Source organism: Strix aluco, chromosome 1 (assembly GCF_031877795.1).
Source record: "Strix aluco isolate bStrAlu1 chromosome 1, bStrAlu1.hap1, whole genome shotgun sequence".
In the NCBI taxonomy this organism is placed as follows: Eukaryota; Metazoa; Chordata; class Aves; order Strigiformes; family Strigidae; genus Strix; species Strix aluco.
Window position 1 is genome coordinate 148,091,555 of NC_133931.1, and position 21,621 is coordinate 148,113,175.

Consider the following 21,621-nt stretch of genomic DNA (forward strand, 5'->3'; position numbering starts at 1 on the left):
CCAGCTAAAAAGCAAATCAAGGTTACCCATAATTAGAGATGGTTGAAGAAGAGAGTGTTCAGATCTGAGTCTGGATTACAGGCAAGCTGCAGTTCGTGTTTGAGGCTGAATGATCTTGTCTGGCTTCAAGGGCACTGAAACTGGAGAGGTGCAATTCTCAGGAGTATTTTGGCCTCAAATGGCAGAAATGCATGATGTGTTCTTTATAACTTCCTTGTGAGGACAAGAGAAATTTTTTGACTCAGAGTTAGCCCCTGGTAGCTGATCTAGAGAATTTCACACTTCTGCCCTCTCTGTGAAGCCATTGTTTAATATTCATTGCCATGATATACGAACTCCAAGGAGGCAATGAAGTGCCCTTTATGAAAAAGAGCAGAGAGCTGTTGCACCAGCCCTGATCTTTCATTATCTATGGGGAGATCCTGTGGAGAAAAAAAAAAAAAATTACGTGGCTTAATTGGTACTCTTGTTTTCTGCCACTGGCTCTCTTTATTCTCTGCTACTGGATGATTTATGTGGATCCCAGGAATGTCTCTTCTCTGTTCTTGCCTCCCCAAAGAACTAGGATTTCACCAGTAAGGAGAGCAGATATAAACATCCATTTACTAGGTGAGTGCATCAGATCTCTTTACTAGGTTTCCAAAAATCTAATGCTGGGATCATTAATTATGTTTGTGAGTTACCAACATCACAGTAATAGGACAGAAGATTTGTCATGAACGTGCTGTTTAGTTCTCAAGAGTAAAAGGGAAGAGCATGAAGACTTCCTGCCTCCCTCTGTCCCCCCTGCCCCAGCTATTTGAATGATTATATCTTCACATATATACTCGTGAGCATGGTCTTGCAATGCTAAAAGTGGATTCTTTTCAGGTTTATAGATTAATCTAACAAAGAGGGGTTAACAGTCAAATAGATTTGATGGTATCTATCTAAATGCCTTTTTACATAATTTATACTTTGCTAGCTATAAAAAGATGCTTTGGAAATGATTCAGAAAGTCCTTCAGGAATAGTCCCAATCTCTGCAGCCTTATTAAATGCATACAGGCATGTCTCCCAGTGAGAATCTCAAGCTGTGAAAGTCATTAGAATAATAAATTAAACTTCTATGTATACAGGCATTTTAAACTTCAGGTGAAAATTCCTTATACGCCATGTTCTAATTTTCAACTCAAGGGCTAAAGAAAAGAGACTTTGGAACTGATCGCTGATCTTCTACGAAGTTTTACATGCATAATGAGTCATTGGGCTGTGCTGGCTCCTGAAACATGTTGCAGAGCTTGAGATGTTAACACTTTGAAAGGTTCTTTCCTTTCTTGACTCCTAGCGCTGCAACAGCTAACATCTAATTAAGGGGAATAGACTATTTAATGGTGGAAACTATACCGCTAATAACAAAGTATATGTTGCTATTTTGGATTAGTTCCTGTCATCACTTTCTATTAATATTTTAGTCAATATTATATTGTAAAATGGACTCTTTGCATACATTGTGTAATCAGGATGACAAATCAAAATCATCAGGTTTTGCAACTGGAGAAACATCACTTAAAAGAATAACTCTAAGAATCTAAAAGTCAAGGAGCCAATGGAAACAATTCTTCCATGGAAAAATCTGAGACTTGTGCCTGCACAAATCTGCAGTTGACTCTGGATGAAAGGATAACTTTGCTTTTTAGTATCAGTTTTCCAAAAACCTCTTGCTTGTGTTAAATTGCTTCATTTGATGAGTGTATTTGCTTAGATGTTTCAAGGTACTTATCGGCCAGTTTATGAAGTGGAAAGAACCAAAGAATATACTTCATGTTCTGTCAAAAACTGATGTCTCTAGAACCACTAGAATTAGCTATTTAACCTGAAAAATTTTATCTTTAGCCATTCTGAATTACTTAACACATGTCAGGGTACTCACCAATGTGAGGGAAGGGTAAGAGAACAATATGCATGGAGGAAGAGAAATACATAAAGAAAATAGTAGAAGAATTGGAGAGAGGTTTGCAAGGGGGCTATAATCTTTATCTTCCAGATAAGGATTTGGTATATACCTTGACTGACGGATGTGGAATGCTCCCTCGTAAATTTCACTAAAGTTACTTAGACTTCACTAGAGAGGATTTAGACAAAAGTTGCAATTTCTTCCATTTTGAAAATTCTGATTTTTGTTGGAATGGGAAAATTCAATTCACAAAATTGATTGTTGTGAGTTGAAGTATGCTGCCTAAAAGCTAGGGAGTAGAAAAATTAGAATTTCTTGCTTGATTTGTGGGTTTCTTTAAATGTCGGGAGGTTATGATTATGGAGGATGTGGGATCCTCTGATTAGAAATTTCTTTCTTGATACCTTAGGCTATGATTGCCAAATAAAGTAGTTTAGTCAGAAAGTCTGGCAAACAAAAATTAGGAAGGGATACAACTTTAACTGGAATCAATTGTACCTTAGTGGCTTCAACCACAGCCAGAATGATAACTTCAAAATGTGAGTGTGGCCTCTCGCTATGTTGGGTTGAGAAACTTAATCAAGAACATTTTTATTCTCTCTCATAGAAACTGTTAGAAAAATCTATATGCAGGAGAGTTTTGAGGGAGGAAAAAAATTGAAAAAAAAAAAAACAAAACAAAAAAACAAAACCAAACCCCAACCAAACTTTCCAAATAATAACACTGAATCCAGCTCCTGCTCATGCTGCTGCAGAGTAGTCTGTGGCAACAGCTGCTGCTCAAACAGCTAAAAACACTGAAGCATCTATTTCAACACAAATAAAAATAGATCTAAAAATGCTTAGTCTGAACCTAATTCAGAAACTAATCCAAAACAAGTGTATTCTGGGAATTGGCTGTATTCAACAACTGGTCATTTTTAGCATTTCATCAGGCTATAGCATGAAAGAAATATCTACTATAAAAGTACTGAAGAACCTAGTAAATCACAGAGTAGAGGTGGAGAGAATGAACAGTAACAAGTGGTAGTGTTTCCATCGATTTCGATGGACTTTCAACTCATTGTATGGTGACTATTTGCCCAGATTCCTGCACCCTTTTGGCCTGGGTGAGCAATAACAATAATGGCCTTAACCTGCATTTGTTTTGCCTGATGTAAGTCTTTTAGGATTTATATATGTAGCCGTTTTCATGCCTTCCTCAAGTCCGGATGAAAACTAGCCTCAGTGGAACTCCATTCTTTTTCCCCAGAGTCTCTGGGAAACGTCGCTCTTTTAGGATAACTTCCAAGAACAATAGGAACCACCTGCACATTGACTAATTGCATCATCAGCAATTGAACAAAAGGCATAACCTCCTTTCAGCATATTTCTGAGTTCCAGATGTGCATAAATCCAGTTCCTCAGGATTTTCAAGGTGTGAGGAGAACACTTTTCCTCCTCCTTCTTTGCTCCTGGGAAGAAGACTCAACATACTTCTCAAAGAATATTTCTTGAGTCTCCAATTAAGAATATGCACAGAAGTTTCCCGTAATGGATGTGAATGCCTATAATTGTAATGGCAGAAGAAAACCAGCATCCCATCTCATATTGTTCTTTTGTATCATGGTTTTCTGACGTGGAGAGACAGGGAGAACGTTTTTCCTAGACATGCATTCCCTGAAAGATCTGCCTTGATTATTCTCATCTGAACCTGCAGAACTACAAAGATTGCTAGCTCTGAGACTGCCCTTCCAGTCTGAAATTCCAGTCTGGCAATTGCAAAGTCAAGGGATGATGCCTGTCCCTTCAAACTCCATCAACCTGGGCAAAGTTGCAGAAGGAATGGATACTGCATATTGTTGATATTGCTTATTTTCACAGAATTTGTGTCTTGCTTGCATGCAGTTCCCTTGTTTTTTTGGATGTCAGAGTGCAATATCCTGTTGGCATTATCTCTTATAGAAAGGGAAATGGAAATTGTTGGTCACATTCATTGTCTCCTTTACACCTTCTATGCCAGAGGAGAATTAAGGCCTAGGACACACAGGCTGATCTGTGCTCCTTTGCTGTGCTTGCTAGAACACGTTGCTTTGGCTGGCGTGTTGGAGTCGGGGTTGGAAGTCAGGGGAAGAGCACTGAAGACTTGACCTCGATCTCTGTCTGCAAGGAATTCAAAACCCAAAGGGAACGTTCTTCCATGAATCAACACACCGAAGGCACAAAATGAGCATCTGCTCAGCGTGGCCTCACATGGCTTCAAAACGCTATTCCACAACTAATTAGAAAAGCCGCAGGGTGGCCCGCATTGATGTTTGGCCCAAACCTGTGGGCAGCAGTTCACAGGAGGAAGGTGTCAGAGACACTACAGCGGCTTTGAGGGCTTTGCTCAGATGCTGTACTAAGCCCCACTCCTCTCTTCAGGTGAAAGTCTTTTCCCTGCCCGTCAGCTGTTCTATTTGTGAGAAAGACAGAGAGGAGAAGGAGATTTTTGTAAAGCTGTTTAACAGCATGAAATAATCTTTTCCCTGAAATGGCTGGAACCACTCCTTAAGTGAGAACCTGGAGGCAGAAGAAGAGCCCCTGCATTTTTTCTGTATTTCAACAAGAGGACAGAGACAGGCTTTTGACAGGTAGTAAGCAAAGTTTGATTAATTGACTTATCTATGGGAGATAGAAAGAAATGTAGCAGTCAGCAGTCTGCTGGCTTATACCTCCCTAATATAGTTCTTTGCAGAACAGAGCAGTCAAATGATGACCACATTTTCCACCCCCCGCGCACACATGCTTTCTAATGAGTTTTTGCTGAGCCTGTAGATCTACTGGGGACATACTCCTGGTTTGATAATTGATATGCATAGTCTAACCTTCTCTGGGATGGATTTGCAAAAAAATGGTTTACAAGCAGGCTTAGTGTTTTCATCATATGTAGTATCCCTTTTGAATTGTGGACTCTTCATTGCTACTATTATGGCTGAGAGCTCTTCTCATATTTCTGTCCTTTGGTTGCCTTTAGTGCACAATATGGGAATTTTAGAATCCAAGTTTAACATGTGAGTGGCCTGAAAAGTTAACTGCTGCTTAATCATTAGATAAATCTAGCTCTTCCTCTTGTATGACTAACAGATGGATGCATCCACTATGTCATGTTAAAGAAATAATTAAAAGCTTAATTCACATGCAATATGAAATGACCAGAAATGACTATACCCTGCTTTGAGATGTGCTGTAATTTGTACAGTTACTTTGGATTGTTTTCGTTTTCTAAAAATAATAAATGACCCTCCAAATAGTGGTTGGCCAGAGGCATGCAAGAAGCAATCCATAGTATATGGATTTGTTCAATGGCATTTAAAGGACCTTGATTAAAATTCAGCCTGGGCTGGAGTGATGAGAAGACTGTTTACTGAGGGCTGTTTGAAGTTGTACGTTGCACTGCAGACAGACCAGAGGGATGCACAGATTGAAACGTTTTACCTTGCCTGTCTGAATCTGGCTGTCAGGAGCTGATGGCACTCTGAGAGAGGTATCAACATTCTTGAGTGGTTTGACTGCCGCTGCTTACGAGTTTTAATTTTCATTGTTTTCAAGTTTGTGTCTGCATGAGCTCAGCATCAGAGATCATGGCAATAACAAGAGTCTTGTTAGCTGGATCCACGTTTTTTGTCTACTACTACAGATGCTACATTTAGATACTTCGTTTTAAAGTAGTATGCATTTGAAAGTTTGTGCTGTAAAACAGACATCACTTTTATTTCTCTTTTCCCTTAGCCCCATTCAAGCACATCTCCATGCATCTCTGAAGAAAGATTAAAGTATTATTCTCTCTTCTCTATCTCCCTCTCTGACTAGAGTAAGTACCATAGACAAAAAAACCACACCAAAAAACCCCAGCAGGCAAGCACTGTGTCCAACCTCCCCATTGTTTTATATTTGGTTTTTTGTTTGTTTGGTTGGGTTTTTTTTCCCCCCAAATGGAGAACTTGATTTATTTTTTTAACTAAAAATACAAGTTGAACATATGATTTAAAAAACCAGATTCTTTCATTTTATTTTTTCTTGGTCCTGGCTTTTGACTAGGTTTCAGGGTAACCACTGTCAAAGGACTTTTCTTGTTCTATTTCTGTACGTATGCTTTGCCACAAGCTGTGTAACCTTGGGAAAGAGACATGCAGGTGCTACAAAAGGGTTTAAAAAAAAAAAAATCAGTATAAAAAGTTTGAAGAGTAAGGTTTCCCTTCCAGAATAAATCCTAAATAAAAGGAATGTAAGCCGGCTACGTCCTTCACTGTTAACAGTGGCAAAATTTGCACAATCTTCAAAATACTCCTTGCAGTACCTACCACTGCCGCCTTTATGAGTCCACAGAAATGTCTGTTTGGTGTATAGGTAACATTGGTTAATGGAAATTATGAAAGTCAAACCATCATTAATAAATGAATAAAGTAGAATACAAAGTGCTGTGCTGTTTAGGGTAAAAGGAAAGAGGGGGAAAAATATTCTAGATAACAAAGGAAATATTTCTGAAGGGTGTTTGAAACACTTTGTGTTTCATCACTCAGGGTAATTCTGTTGGTCTGTCGTGCCAAGAGCTTTGCTGCTTCTGCTCCCACTCACTCTGTGGTGTAAACTGACAGTTTTGCTGTTGTGATCAGCTCAGATGCCTCTGCTGGAAGTTTTCTGGAAGTTTTCCCTTTTGCAGGTTGTCAGACACTTGGATGTTTTGTCAGCATCCAGAGCATGTTATCAGGCTCTGGTTTGGCTAATCAGTTTCTGAGTGTGCTGGGACAAGTCATGTCTGATTTGGGGTATTTTTTGTTGTTGTTGTTGTTTCCTGTCTTGAATGGATTTGTGCAGCTAACAGGTGAGTGTAGGAGCAGGGAAGCCACACAAGCGTGGTCATGTGGATGTGCAATAGACAATTAATTAATACATGATAAATCATTATGTGTTACTGATTTCTTCCAGTATCTGCTGGAAGTATGTTTGGCAGGCTAAGCTCAATTATTGAAAAGGGGTAGGAGTTGCTTTTGGAAAAGACGGGGCTCTGAGAGCTTATACATCCTGGTCTGTGCATTGCACTTGGGAATAAGCAGGTATTCCGAACTAACATGGCCTCATCTATCATTAATCAGCATTCCTGGATCTAGGCTATGGAGAAAAATGTGTCTGATGTCTCAATATTCCTCTCTCAGCTTCAGATGGGATCCTTTTATAGGTTAGGCATTTTTAGTAAGCTTATAGCTGTGTGTATCTTGTGAATAATAGTGATTTAGTAAAGTAAATTATGTGGGAATGGAACACACTGAGATAATTATCTATGAAGTTGGGAAAAATAAGTAAAGCTTGGTCCCAGTTTTGAGAGAAGTCATTGGTATCAGTTTAAAACTCTTAATTGCTGCTTGTAAATGGTTATCGGTAGTTATTACCCATTTAGAAAGAGCAGGACTGCTAACATCTGAAATGGAGCAAAAAGTAGCAAGTAATTGAGCCTTGAGGGACTCCTTGTCACTTAGGGAAGCATAGTTGATGTTCATATTGCAGTTTATGGGTGCCTGCCTGTAATGAATGCACTTATGGTTAATTATTTTTTTGCCTAACATTTGCTGAGCTATAATCAAAACTCATCCAGAACTATAAATGATCACAAAATGCGAGGGGCTGATGAGCTAAAAGGGTTCATAATGCTGCTCAACTAGTGGTGAGCATCTGAGTTGCAGTCTTGTGAGCTCTGGCCCCTACATGAGAAACAATTTTGAGGTATTCCTTTACTATGTAATGCAGAAAGCTTCTAGATGGAGGCTTATTTTTCAGCGAACTACTGGTGCAGCTAGCTACTTTGATACCTTTAGTCCAAGAACTTGGCACCAATGCAAGCATAACTGGCTTACTGCTTTTTAAGGAAGTTGAAGCATCAGTCTCAAACAATAGTTTAAAAATTAGTAAAGCAACCAAAAGAGATACAGGTATTCACTTGATATCTGGACTGGTGGTGGGAGGCAGAAACACAGTTGAAAGTATTTTTGCTTTTTTCCCCCCAAGATGCAAAATTTAATGTCTTATATTCTGTGTGTGTGGTGGTTTCTTAGATGTACTGCCTAACATTTGAAGTATGTGCTGATAAAAAATTTTGCTGTGTTGCTGGCGAGCTTTAAAATTTTAGTGAATTCAGTGGAACATCAAGTGATTGCAAAGTGACAGCAGAGAACTGTTGGACAAACAGTTGAACAAATGCATTGTGCAATGTAGATTAAGAGTTCAAAAATCAATGTGCTTTGCACTTATGGTGGGGGGACAGATCAACAGGGAGTGAGATGTGGAGGAAATTGAGGTAGCTGGCAAAGAAGAACAGGGTGTAAGTAGTTCTGGTGAGAACTAAGGCAGCTTCGTCCAGTGGCAGTAACTGCTTTTATCTTTGCATGGGTTATGTGACCTAACCTACTGAGGAGCCATTTCCCAAAATGCTGTTGCAGACAATAAGGAGCACTGTGTCACTTGACAGCTAATTAGGAAGCAGAAAAATCTCCTCCTTCCTATGAAGCTCTGTCTATTAAGTCCTTAGCTCCACAGTAGAAACACTTCCGAATGGTACAGATTCATGATACTTCTGCACTGCAGCATTCATGCTAGTGTCAGCTGCTTGATGCTAATAAGATAAACATGGATACAATGTCTTCAGACTCTCTTACAAAATGTGAATTAGCTTTCTCTAAGGTCTTCGTTAGTTCTCAGGTAAGCGTGATTTGTAAGGCCTTTGCTCATACCCTATGTCATAGAAACCTTTTCAAGAAATCTGTGCTTCATTTTTAAACACTGTGCTGTCTAAACTTTTTTTTTCCTACACAGAAAGTATAAAACTAAAAGGCATTTCCAAAAACTTGCATGTCAGATTAGCAGTTTTGCATTCTTAATCTTGCATGCCTCAAGTGTGAAGGCCAGTAGAGATTTACTCATTCTTCCTTGTCCAGTTTGCTTCATGCTCCAGATCCCTCTGACACATTTTTTTTTTTCAGCAACTCTTTCCCCTTGCGTTCCCTTGGCTCCCAGTTTTGTTACTAGGTCACCATCCCCATCTCTTCCATGAGAATCAGTGGCAATGTGTCTCCCTAGGTAGTTAACACAGCAGTACCTTTGGACAAGTGTCTTTATTCCTTGTTGTTATGACTAATCCTTGCTCAGTTGAAGGCCATGGTGTGGTTTGACTGATCATATGAGTGCATGGTGGGTGCGCATCAATGCATAGCTCCCAACAAAGCTTCAGAGCAGGAACTTGCAGGGTAGTTCTTACTCCCTTTGAGCTGGTACTGCCTTTCCTTCCTGTGGATCAGTCTACCCATAAGTGTTATCAGTGGGAGTCAAACTGCAACTATAATCTATTTGAAATGCAGCATAACTCTGGTTCACAAGGCAAAAAAAAAAAGAAAAAATTCAGGAGAAATCTGAGTAGAGGACATACACAAGTATGCTCATCACATTCCCCTAGAAGGCTGGTAATTAATCATGCACACAACATCTGGCCTGCTAGGATACAAACTGCATGATGTGGCCTGTAATTTTGCTTCGTATGGTCTAATGCAATGTGACTTGTATCTCCACATGGGTACCACTAAGGTCTAGCTTAGTGTGTGGCTTCCAGCCGTGTTTGGAAGTCATGTTTGGCCTGAAGCAAGCAAAAATTTTCATATCCCTTTGCTAGACCAATGTATGCTAATCCTGTAAAAATTACCCTGTACTGGAGCAAGTAATTCATCTGGGGACAATATAAGAATTCTCTTACAATGCATGATTTGGGGCAGAGGAATACATTGCCTTCTGCCCTTGTTTTCATACATGTATAGATGTTTACTTGTCTGAGATCTTGTAAAGTTTATAGGGAATGTTGAAGTAGTTGCGTGAAGAGTGGTTTGGTATTGAAGTTGTGCTTGCTGAGTACATGATCTGTGAGGCAAGAGAGCTGTTGGATGAAGTTGATGAGTGCTGTGTTTGTCCAGAGTACAAATGAACACCAGTATGGCTGCCCCTTAACAGGTACATTTATTTTTTTTTTAAACTGGTGTTGTGTAAGAAATAGAAATAGTAGATGATATATCTTTGAGCATGTTCCTCCTGTGTGTGACTTTGAAATGTAGTTTTTGAATCTCAGATCACCCAAACCAGGGTCCCGTATCATCCCAACGACAAAGCTGATTTCATTGGGAGAACCGGATCAGGTCGTACAGGGTAACAGCACAGCAGAAGGTTGTTTCTGTATGTGTGACCTTACTGCCATGATGGTCTTGTAAATTGATCTGTAGAGGAGGATTCTTCTTTCTCTACGGGCAGATTTTAAAAATCGATGCAGGTTACGACATAAATGCTCTCTGGTTCAGCACTTCAAATGAGGTGTAGAGTGTGGGGACAGAGACTAACAGAGGCAGGAATGGGTAACAACTTTTAGAAAATGTGATATGGTCTTCAGTGAACCTAGTGCCAAATGTAAGCTGGACGGAAAGTATGGGAGGAGGAAAAAAGCAGCTCTGCTGAAGCTTTGTAAAAAGCAACAGCTTTTCTCACCAGTACGATTTACCAAAGGGAGGGTGTGTTCAGGCACAGTTTGATCTGGCAGGATTTGGGGACAGATCATAAAACCCACACCCTTCAGCTGTACTCTCATCTTGCCCAGACTTACTCACCTGACAGACAGTGTTTTTTTTTTATTACAGAGTAGACATATTCCATGGCAGGTTATGATAGCATCACTGCAGTGAGGTGCTGTGTTGATACTGCGAGTGGGATTCTGGCTCTGTACTGGTGGCTGGAAGGAGGATGTGTGAAGGGCTGCTCCTGTCCCAGTCACTCCAAGCTCTGAAACCAATAGCAATCATTTCTTGCAGCTCCCAAAGCCACTTTGAGTGAAGCTTGTGCTCACATGTGTTGTCAGGAGTCTTCAGCACTGTCAGCAAAAAAAGAAAAAAAAAAAAAAAGAAAAAAATGACAAAAAAAACCAACCAAACCCCCCCCCCAAACTAGAACTAGAATGGCTTTCTAGTTAGCTCAAATTACCTTGTTCTGAGTAAATGAAGTTTTTGGGGAAGGAAAAAAAAAAAAAAAGGTGGTGGGGGAAGAAAAGCAAGGAAAAAGGTTGTGTTCTCCTTGTTATGACAGGTCTGGCTGTCAAAGCCTGTTCTGTTGCAGTGCTGCCCTGCAAGGCAGCTGCAAAGTCACCCAGGTTGTTTGGCTGCTTTGCTAACAAAGTAAGTGTTGTGAGAACCTTGCAACACTTGCTTAGGTAAGTAATGTTTCAAACGGGTCACCAGTGAGAGCAGGGACAGCAGCCCCAAATACTATACTAAAAAAGCACTCCTTTTATTATGTTTTCCATCTGTAGTACTGGAGGGGTGCAGGCAAAGGGGAGGGAATATAGCTCTTTGGGCTCCAGACAATAGCATATATAATGCTGTATAATACATAGTTGCACTTGCTTTTAAGCCTCAGGGCATTAGGAGGAGGACAGGCAGAGCAGGGCTTCCCAGGTGAGGCCCCGATCGCTAACACGCGAGAGCTCTGTTGGTGTTTCAGTGATGGGCGGCGAGGGCTGAGGGATGGTGTGTGCTTGCGGAAAGGGAGTGGGTCAGTAAGTGGAAGCACATGGTGCTGGCTGGCATTGCTGCTCCCTGTGTTTGTAGTAGGATAGAGTTTCTAAAGGATTAGATAACATGCCTGAGCTCCATGGCGTGCAGTTTTTAAACTGTGTTTACAGTTCAGGAGGTACTGTGAGTAGAGATGATTATGTCCTTTAAGTGCTGTTTTTGTTGCAGCTTCTGTGATAAAAGGAGACTCTGGTGAAGACATTTTCGCTGGCAGATAGATATTCTCTGAGCGGTGGCTGTGCAAACTTTTGGGGGATGGGAGCAACCTACAGAGATACCTCAGCACTTCCCTTTAATAAAGGCACATCATTAAGCCATTTCCTGCACATCTGAGAGGCTGTTGGAAGAGCAAGATGGTATTGAAATGAAATTAAAGAACTGCTTGATTTTTTTTTAAAGTATTATTTAATTTAATCTTTTTGGAGTATTACTGTTTCTGGGGAGAAATAATGTAATGAAGACAGCAAAATTGCATTGGCTCTATGGTCTGAGTAACTAGAGGGAGAAAATCCAGTCTCTTATTTGCTTTCCCTTTCAGAAAATATAAAATATGGAAGGCAGTACAAATTGCAAAATTATTTTACCATGTCAGCTATTAATGTGACTGATGCAATCCGTGTTTGTAATACAAAGAGGCCTTTTGCTGATGTGTGTTCTCTACCATGTATATATATGTTGTATACATTATGTAGGCAGAAATATACATGTCTGTATCTATATAATGAATACATTATATTCTTATGTAATGTGCTGTAACATAGCATAATGGAAATAAAACAGAGGAGAGGGAAAGAAGCCCTTTCAGGCCAAGTAAACCTCGTTGGGTGCCAGACTAGTGATGAGTGCTGGATACCGGGCAGCGGCATGTGAATGGAGCAGGCGCTGGGTGGCTGACAGGGCTGGCCTGATGAGCAGGGTGGGTGTCCCAGGCATGTCCCAGCATGCTGCTTTCTGTACGGCTGGCCATGACCGCTGGCTGCAGCGGAGACGGGTGGGTAGGGACATCTCTGATAACCAGCATACTCCCTGGAGAATAGCTCTCAGCAGCATCCCCTTGCCTCTCTTCGAGGCAAGAATGACACCTCTGTCTCTCTGCTTTGTAGTGGACATCGTGGAGAGCTCTTCTGGCTATTTTGAGCAGAACAACTAATATGGTTTTGATGGTAAAGATGAAACATGTAATTTAGATTTTTGGTGATGTTTGGAATTGGAAGATTTTATTCACCACCACAGCATTTCTGTTGGTATGTGAAGAACCCAAAATGCATAGTGGAAAGATGTATAAAAATATAACTCAGAAGATGCAGAATTAGCCATACAGCTTAGAGTATTCAACGGAGTCCTTGTATGACCTTTATTCAGCTAGGAGGTGGTCTTGCAGCACTTTACTGCAATAGCTCTTTGCAGCATATTGCTCAATATCATAATGGCTGCAGAAGAGCCAAAACATCATGCTCTTTCTGTCGTCTTTAATATTTTTTCCAGTTCTGAGCCAGCTGCATCTAGCTGGCTCTTTCTTTTTTTGTAAAGGAGCTGACAATCCCACTGACTTCCGTAACAATGAGTTATCCTCAGTTCGTTTGTATATGAAAACTACACAGCAAAGGCAAGTTATGTCTTTGTAAGTCAATACTGAGACATGGATGAAATGATTATCTGACATCCTAAGGATATGAGAGGTGTGGTGTGTTTTTTTTTTTTTTTTTTGTTGATGGTCTTTGAATTGAAATGTTGAAAATATCTTTTTTATATGTGAATGTGGACATGATATGTGCTGGATTTTTCTGTCACACTGCATTTTACTGCTTTTCTCAGAGAAGATGAACCTTTAAAAACGTTTCAGCTAAGAAGAGGTATTATTATTTTCTCACATAAAAGCCTTATACTTTGAATAAATATTAATGCTTCATGTTCAAAACTCTGTGTTAGTATATGCTGCATTCTGTTTTACAATTTATATGTTTAACCTTCAAAATGTGGGTATTTTTTTCAACTAATTGGTAAATGCATGGCTAAGACAAATTGCTGGAAATATAAAATCAGAAGAAATGAGTCTGGATTCAGTCCTTCAGTTCTTTGTCTCCCATGTACTTGTTTGGATTACAAATCAGAGCGAAAGGCTTTTTAAGTTATTGATCCCAAAGCGGCTCTGTGCTTTTGCTAGTGTTGAACTGAAAGGATGGGTCAGAATTAGCTTGACATCATGACAGCTTTCCATCAGAGGACTGGTTTGGTTCCAGGTGCCAGATGGAGCAGACTAAAAGTGGCTGCAATTGATACCTCACTGGTGTCATCCTGCTGCTGATGCTCAGGGTTTGCTATGAGGCACCTATGCTGTCTGGCTGTGGGGAGTCATAACCAAGGGAATAGTAATCTATTTTAGCAATAAATACTGCTTGGGAAAAGTGAGGGTGAAAGAATTCTCAAAAATAATAAGGACCACCAGAATACATACAGTAGCAAGAGAGTTTGTCTTAACTTCATATCTTAAATTACTGGCATCAGAATCTGTAGCTCTTGTATAAGAAAAATGTCCCAATACATAATCATGTTAAATTAAGTGTGTCTGCACCTTTAGAGGGAAGACCATCGTCACAACACCGTATCCCATATGAAATGTGAAGAACTCAGCAAAACCAAACCCACGTTCTTTACTGCTATATCAAATAATCTGAATTAATCTGTAGAATTGAAAGGAGTATATATTTTAAGAGAAAACAAGTTCCTTGGCAAACACCAACTTGCTGGTAGGAATCTTCAAATGGAAGTTTTCAGAAGTCAATGTGTTTTCCCATAGAGTAATGATTTAGTGTGTCAGAACAACCATTAAGTAAAAGGATGAAGTAAATTTTGAGACGTTTCCCATATCTGTAATCTTTCTGGCTCAAAGAAAGCTTTACTTCTGTTTCTCTCCCATTTAAAGAATGACAGCCAGATTTGACGAGTGGCACTCGTAAAACTATGTGGAAAACTAAACATAAAAGACACCATGGGAATCTTGTGTATAGTTGTTCAATGGTTTGTAATTATTGCTGGTTTGGTTTTTTTTAAATAGATTTATTGATGGGCTGTCTTAAATTCACCATGAAAAGTTAAGGCAAACTTTTTTTCTAGCTTGCCTTCAGTCACATAAGTAATATTCCTATCGATGACATACATTATGGGGAAAAAAAAAGCCTTGCGGCTTTTCTGATTTCAGGAATGGAAGAAAACAATGTTTTTTAACTTGGAGTCAAATGTTAGTCACTCCACAAACGCAGAATGAACAGACAGCTGATGAAGCAGGTGCCATTTTTCCTATTCCCTTTTTCTCTTGGCCAAAAGAAGAGTATGTGTAATGGGTTCTGTATAATTGTGGTTAAAATGTTTTATAAACAGTTCCAATATCTGAAATAAAGAAGTAACTGCTAAAAAGCATACCTACCTATACGTACAAGATTGCACATATAAAGAATTACTTGGGAGGGGAATCTCAAGAAACAAAAGCAGTTAAATAGAAACAGCAGAAGTGCCTGTTATTGGGGGCTGATCCAAAGATGCCTATTTCTGTGTTTTAGTGACATGCGTATTATACTTTTCCCATGTTTTTTGTATTTTATCCTTTATTTGTGATATCTAAAATAGATATAATGGAGTATATTTTTGAAATGACACTTAGCATTTATTATTGTGGATTCTGTACTATATGATCCCTTTTTAGTTTTTAAATGTATTTTTTCTAATGGAGCTAGATATAAAAATGCAAAGAAGGAAAGAAAATGCGAAGGTATACTCTATGGTTCAGAAACTTCATAAGAAAGGACTGATCCTGCTCCCCCTGTCAGCTGCCAAGCTGTTGATGAGTGTTGTTAAAACAGAAGTGATGGGACCAAAAATGGAAACATGTGAATCTTCAATTTTAATGAAACTTAAGGATTCCGATCTGTTTTAATTTGATTTCAAGTCTTTTAAAAAGCCTCTGCCTCAAAGGAAACCCCAGCACCTAAACTTCAGTTCCCTTCTCTCCTTGCTAAAAGTACATTCTCTTTTCCTTTCCCCCCTTCTCCCTTTCTTTGCTTAAGGCTATGGTTACAGTAGTTAATTTTTAAAACAGGAAAATAGAGAATTAAATAGAATTAGAGAAAGACGCCTTTGTACTAGGTACTGTACAGTATAGTGTTTAAAAAGTCAGAAAATATGTTAGCAGAAAATGCCTAGACTGTAATTTAGATAACAACCCAGACAATGAGCTAGCTTGTTAATTGTAAAGGCTGGTGGAGAGCTGCCAGTTAGAGAACTCGTCTTTTTATATCCCACTGCTCCTCGCAGCTCTCCTAGATGGTGAATGACAGAACATGAACTTTTTTAGTTTAGGCTGGGCTTTTTTTAACATTATTCTTTTTCTAGTCTTTATTTCACCAAAAAAACCCAGTTCATGTATCAGAATAGTTGTTAGCTGAACTTTTTTATAAGAGTAAGTAATAATCAATACTGTGAGGAAGCAGGCAGAATGGGTGGTCTGGAAAGCAGGGTAAACAGTCCTACGGCCTGATTGTTGGTGCTGTAGACATCACTCTAAGTGCTCTTCGACCAAGTATGCAGTCTGCAAACAGTGAATCTTGCCAAATTACTCATCTGAAAACTGTTCCTGAAATAGCGACTGTGAGGTATGCAAAGTTACAGGCTAGCAGCCATCAGATCCTTTTCTTCAGCTGCCTTAGAGTAACTGCAGCGATGAGGAGGCAAAATAGGGGAGTGCCTCTCAGTCAGGCCATTCAGTGGGTTTGTCTCTGGTAGCTCCTGGTGTGAGTTTGTTTGGTGGAGATGAGCCCTGCAGCACTCCAGCCCTGCCCATCATATTTCTCAGCAGGCACTAGATGGGAAGATGACCTGGCAGGCTTGTCCACAGCCCGTCAGTCCTCAGCCTGCCTTGGTGCTTTTAGATGACAGATTTTGAGGAGCAGACGTATTAAACCTGGTGCAGAGGTATACAAAACAGTAATTTCTGATGTCCCAGCAAAGAATTTTAGCATAACTTATCCATAAACATCTGAGAAACCATACTGCTCCTGTATAAAATATTAAGTGTGTGGTTAAAGTATTCTGTTAAATGAGGGGTGGTAAGAAAGGAGCAATAGCTTTGGTAGATACATGAACTGCACAGTTCATCTCTGAGGGGTTCTGATGTGATTGCTTCCTGCTCACAGTTTAGGCTAAGATTTTCTGAGGAATTTGAGGGAATTAAGCACAGGACTGTCACTGCATTTCAATGAGATTTGGGTGTCTGACTCTGCAAGGGCTCAGCTTACACAGAATGACAGCAGTCCGACTAATGGTGTGGTTTCAAACTGATGTAGTTAAACTGATGCAAAAGACTGTATGCATAAGCCTAAGTCAACATTCTCTTGGCTTTATAGCAGTTTGGTTTAAATTAATTAGGACAAAGGTTTAAACTAAGGTAAAGTCAGTCACTCTTAAACTGAACTGTGAGTATATTTGATAAAATTTAGTGCAGGTAGACATACCGTAGGTACATAGAGATGGGTTTGCATTTCCTGGTCAGACACCCTTAAATTGCCTGGGTTTTTTTGTTGTGGGTTTTTTTTTTGTTTGGTTGGTTTGTTTTGGTTTTTTTCCAGAGCAACATTAGTTCCACAGAAAACACTCTATTTGGATGTTTCCACAAGCTGTTTAATTTATTTTGTAGTTTTCTTTACAGATTGATAGAAGTAAATTTTGTCTTTCATTTACTGTTTAACTTAAGGAGTTCAACCATCGGGCCTAGACACACTGTAAGATAATAGACAAGACAGCCACTTTTGTCTTAAGAGAAGACTGAACTGTCAGAAGGGCTGGAACTTTGTGGTTGTATTTTATTCTCTTCTTGACTCTTTGTATTAACTCATCATAAAGTTTAGTAACGCTTTATAAAATGTCCACTTACAGTTTTGGAAGGTAAGTGGAAAAGTCAAGATTTATGTGCCCCCACTGTAGTGCAGAATTTGGTGGAAAGATGTGTGTGTTTGTGTGCGCGCGCATGCACATGCTAGTGCCAGGCTGGCTACTTGTGGAATGCATTTATTTGGAAAGGGATCTCTTCAGCAGCTGGTGGTTTCCTCTTTTGACCTGTGCTGCTTCCAGAGGACTCAAGATGGTTTAGTGGTGATGAATTGGCAGACTTGTCACTAAGCTGTAAATCTTGAACCTGCCTTGCTGTGTTGAGGTGTGAACCCAAGATCTAAAGGAGGCCAGCGTTTTAGGCTGCTGCTGTGTAAATAAAACTCTTAAACCTTCTTTAGTGAAGGAAGTACTGTTAATAATAATAATTTTTCCACTTTTATAGTCACTTTGCCATTTCAAAATTGACATCCATATTATCAAGTAAATGCAATCAAGTTAAAAACAAACCACCCAAACAAACAAAACCAAAACCAAACTCCAAACCCACCAAAGTCAAACCCTGAATAATTTTGCTCTGATATGACTTTAATTTCTTGTAGTTCCAGGACATATAAAAGAAACACAAAATCTGCCTTGTTTAAATGTCACTTATAAAATAATGCTAAGACTGTTGAGTGTTACTGTGATGTTTCCATTATGAAGATAGGTTTCTGCACAGGCTCCAAACTTTTAGACATTTGATATCATTGGGCTGCATATTCTTGTTACATATAAAACACCTTCTTTTATACTTTGTATACTTTATCAAATTGTCCAAGGAACTGTCTACCTGCCATAATGCAACCTTAAATTAAATTACTTCAACTCACTTCCATTGAGCTGCTGGGTCTGTGCTTGCTACTGTAGAGCAACCAACTCAGATGCAAAACGCAGTTTAACTCTACTATTAGGCTTAGACTTATTATGACTAAGCCTTAGCCTTACTACTTCTGGCTCTGCTATGCTGGCCTTTTTGCTGCTGGTCACCCAGTCTGTGTCTAGAAAAGATTGTATTGGTTAACATGTTTAAAAAAAAGTTGTTCAATTTATAATCAGGTGACCACAGCATTTTCACCTACTTGGTAGGAATTAAATTATTTACACCTTCAGTAGATAATATATTTTTGATAGCCTTGGAAGTCTTAAGTGTTGTGAAAGAGTATTTAAAAAAACCTGTCATTAGCTACTAAGTATACTTCTATGTTATTGAACCGAATAAGGAATTTTAAATTGAAATGCTTATTTGTCACATTGAGTGTGAAATCTCTTTTCACGATAAAAGTCCAGCAGATTAAAATTAAATGGAGAAAGGGTGACTCTCATCAAGTGAGAAGACTTGACAAGAGTATCAGCAGAATTTCACCACAGAAGGCTTTACTCACATGCAATCCTGTTATTTCAAGTACAATCTATTCCAGCTAAAATTAGCATATATAATTGAATAGTGCCAAAGGCTGAAATAATTTACACTTATGCTTGAAACATTTTTTTGTAACACTAAACAGAGGTATACACATAATTCAAGCAAAAACACCCGCTGGGCTTTATCCCTCTTCACCCCTCAAATTAAACAGACTTCAGAATCGGGCCTGACATACTATGATGACTAAAGATGCTCATCTGGAAATCCTGCAGCTGTTTAACACTTGAAGTGTCGACCTCTGTCTTTGGCCTAGATTTGGAAATAGCTGTTAGATAGCTCTTTTGTGCACCACTCTTGGGTCTGATTTTGAATAACCATAGAAGTGGTAGAACAGTATCGCTGACAATAATAATGTTCATTTAGAAGAAATGAAAGACCCTAGTGACAGCTTAGTTAAAACCACCCAGCCAATTAACGACAAAACCAGAAATAACACCAAGGTAGCTGCACCCAAACCACAGCATACCTTCTTGGTCCTCCATGTGTTCTTGTGACAGATGTTTACTCAACATGAGCAAGGCGGTCACTAACGGATCATGGTCACTTCTTTGCCAGGGATCTCTAGTGTCTAGTAGCATCACATGAGTGTCTTCATTCAGTGTTGAAGCAGTATGGCTCAACTGGGTTAACTGAGACTTTTTGGCATGGTTTTTGTGTTGTCAAAGGTACTGTTTGACACTTTCCAGTGTACGTTTTATACTGCTGTGGGCAGAGTTTGTTGTCAGAGCTGAAGCTTTCCTCAGAAAAACCTCTGTTTGCATGCTTAGTTTTTAATCTGATCTCTAGTAAATGTTAAAAAATGAGTTTAAACAACGGTAGACCCTCCAATGTGCATTACAGGCAAGCTGAAAGGAACAAGTCTGGAGAAGAAGGCATGGCAACAAAATTTCGAGTGACGTGAAGGGGCTCTTTTTTGTACAAGTTGCAGTTTAGCCCTACTTTTCAATCACACCTTATTGCCTGGTAGCTGACTTACTCTAATGTGATTGAGAGCGGAATCTAGCCAGGAGGATGTGGTGATTGCTGGGCAAATATGAAGTACATGTGCTTTTCCCTCGAGTGAGTGAGAGCTGCAACAACTCAGCAGGTAATTCAGCTACCCTCAGGGCTTGACCTTATGTTTCACATCAGGCTGTAAATTTTTGTTGCGAGTCCAATTTGAATTTTTTGTTGTTCTTGTTAATTTGTTAAGACCCATCCATGTGTGAGGTGCTAGGAGATATGAAAGAAAATCTGGACTCAGGCTTGAGAAAGCTTAGCCTTAGGCTTAGCTCCTGTATGGAGCGGCAGCAGCTGGGCTCTCATACCTGTGTAGGGCTCTTGTGGTGTTATTTTGGAATCTGTTCAGGCACAGGAATCAGCTCCATGTGCTTCTCTTTGTGGGGTTGGGACCAAAATAGATCACTAATATAGGCAGGCTTTGGGAGACTCCAACAATGTTTTGCTTTGAAAAAAGAAAAGAAACTAGCTAGTAATTATCTGGGTAGTGTTTTTGTTCTTCCATTTTGCAAGAAAACTGTATTTCTGCTTCAGCCCATTCCCAAGAGCAGGAACTTGCTGCCTCAGAACTTGCTTCCAACAAGGCTGCTTTTTTTTTTTTTTTTTTTTCTTTTTCTCTTTTTCCCCCCCGGGGGAAAAAAATAGCAAGCAGTAAGAAGTGATATTGTATACAAGGCTATTACACTTTTGTCTTGGCCTGCTTAATGTCCTTGACACATACCCATTTCACCCAGCGACAGCCAGTATGCAAATTGGCTAAAAGCTCCATTAGGTTGTTCAAGGCTGGGGAAACCCATCTGTCAGTGTCTGTGACACAGCCGGGCTGGAGTCTCACGTGGGAATCTGTCCTTGAGATACCCAGGCAGCTGAGTTTCTTCTAGCCTCTAGTGTTCCCAGAATCAAAGGAAATTGTTGTACACTCTTCTTGCTACAGTTTGTATTTTTATCGTTCCTTTTCTCTCTCGATCCCTTCTCAGAAAAGCACAGACATAGACTGTGAATTAACAGGGCAAAATGTGGGATTTATTTTAGTTGCTTTTCCATAAATGAACAATTACACATATTACTTGTGGAAACAAAGAACAGTACTTATTTGTTGTCCTAAAAGAAGAACAGCTTTATAACCCTTTTCTGTATTTTCCTGTGTGATCTGCTGATGACAGGCATGAGGTGGGTAGTTAAAAAAGACTTGCTAGGAATCAGCTGCAGTTGATATGTTCTCTCTGAGTGGACCAGAAGTGCATGATAACCTAACAAAATATCAAAGAATGCACCCATAAAAGGCTTTAATTGAGAGGATTTGAATGTGTGGCCTGAGCCTGAGAGTTGCCCCTGCAGAGGCAAAGAAGCACAGCTCCTGCACTTAGGTTTGGGAACAGGCTCAAGTCTCTCCTCCGCTTGGCATGCCAAGGGGAAAAGTTTCCGCCACAGAAACAGCACTTACTGTACATCCGTTGAGGGAAGCCACTTACTTGCTTTTTCTGCTGGATGGAGGTAAGGCTGCAGAGTGGCAATTTCACTGTTTTCTGCTTTTTTTCTGAAATCTCCAACACTTAACCAGTGAAGCACACCAGGATGGATGGTACAGAAGTAGTTGTTAGCCTGTGAGTGCTACAGTTAGCGATGTTACAGTGTTTTGTAATATGAGACAGTGACAGTAAAATAGTTCACATCTTCCTTGCGTTACAGCAAGAAGACCAGGCATACGCCATCAAAAGTAGAGCCTTTCAAAGTGTG

The 21,621-nt window shown here is 39.7% G+C and overlaps 1 protein-coding gene across 8 annotated transcripts in view; it reads left to right on the forward strand.

Annotated features, from left to right (window-relative positions):
• Positions 1-21,621, forward strand: part of RBMS3 (RNA binding motif single stranded interacting protein 3) — a 712,154-nt gene that overhangs the window by 319,773 nt on the left and 370,760 nt on the right. The gene's annotated exons all lie outside the window — the stretch shown is intronic.